Here is a 1,344-nt window from a genome sequence, read left to right as displayed (position 1 = left end):
ATCTCGGAAGCAAAGCAGGGTCAGGCCTGGTTAATACTTAAATGGGAAACCACCTAGGAAGCTCAAGTGCTGTAGGTGTAAAACAATAATAAAAATAATAAAAAATTTTTAAAAAGAATATATGGGACAAAGATTAGTGGAAGATGGTAAGATTTCTCTATGTAGATGTGGAGAATTTACCTCTTCCCTTTCTCAGCTGAGTAGTTTAAATAGGATCAGGCCATACCCCCAGCTCCAAGGGTGAGCCCTGATTGGCTCAGATCTCTCGGTAAATCCCATCGCTGGCATCACAGTGATTCGTTTAGGAATGGACAAGCAACCCAATGTGGACCAGTGAGGGAAAGATGGGCTCCCAGGAATTGTAAGAGACAGACCGGGATAGTCTATTTACTTCTTGAGATGATGTAGAAGGAGAATGAGAAGTCTGGAACTACTAAAGCCATTTTGCAACCGCATAAGGAAAGCTTGTAGTGTGGGGGTGGGGTGGTGCTGCACGAGGTGTAGCCAGATAACGAAGCCAACACCGTGAAAGACAGAGTGAGGAACATGGAGAAATTATATCCTTGATTACATTGCTTGAACTTCTGGATCAAACCTTACCTGTAGGTTGCCCTATCCATGGATTTCAGAATTATAGGAATCACTAAATCCTCCCCTCTCCCCCTTTTTTTAAAGGCCTATAGCACCTGGTATTCCTAGGTGGTCTCTCATCCAAGTATTAACCAGGCCCGACCCTGCTTAGTTTCCGAGATCAGATGAGATTTGAGATTGGGCACATTCAGGGTGGCATGGCTGTAGACAATCCCCCCTAATTTTTAAGCAAATTTGAGTTAGCATTCCATCACCTGAAGCTGGAAGAATATTGACCACGCTGAGTAAAAGAAAGTCATGGTTAAACCTATAAATATTAGAGCGAGTGATAAGGCTCCATTTATAGACAGAATTCTTTACAAATAAAGTTACTTTTTCTTAAAGTGAGTTTTAAAAGTTTATAAGCCATCTATAGGTATTGAATTTCCTGAAAGCAATGATTCTCAAAGTGTGATCTTCAGCTCACTAGCTCTGAGAGATGAGTCATGGAAAAGTTCTCATCAGGTAAATTTTGGAAATGCTACCAATGATAAACATTTTTTTTTTTTTGTAATTTAATGGCACTATTATTTTATTAAAGAAGTCCTCAGTAAAACAATGATAACTAAATAATCTCTTCCACTTTGCTTATCCTACTAGTTCCAGAATTTACCTTTCCATGTAACTCTTTCATTCACAAAATTCTCATTACTGCTCCAGGAAAGGCTGACTTAAAGACTGTATACTCAGAGAATATATTGCCTTGGAGAAAGA

At 39.4% G+C, this 1,344-nt stretch overlaps 1 pseudogene; it reads right to left on the bottom strand.

Annotated features, from left to right (window-relative positions):
• Positions 1-674: 674 nt before the first annotated feature.
• Positions 675-800, bottom strand: LOC120607781 (uncharacterized; annotated as a pseudogene).
• Positions 801-1,344: the final 544 nt, after the last annotated feature.

The sequence above is a fragment of the Pteropus medius genome, unplaced genomic scaffold (assembly GCF_902729225.1).
Source record: "Pteropus medius unplaced genomic scaffold, Ma_sr-lr_union100, whole genome shotgun sequence".
Taxonomy (NCBI): Eukaryota; Metazoa; Chordata; class Mammalia; order Chiroptera; family Pteropodidae; genus Pteropus; species Pteropus medius.
This window is presented reverse-complemented; position numbering and strand designations above follow the sequence as displayed.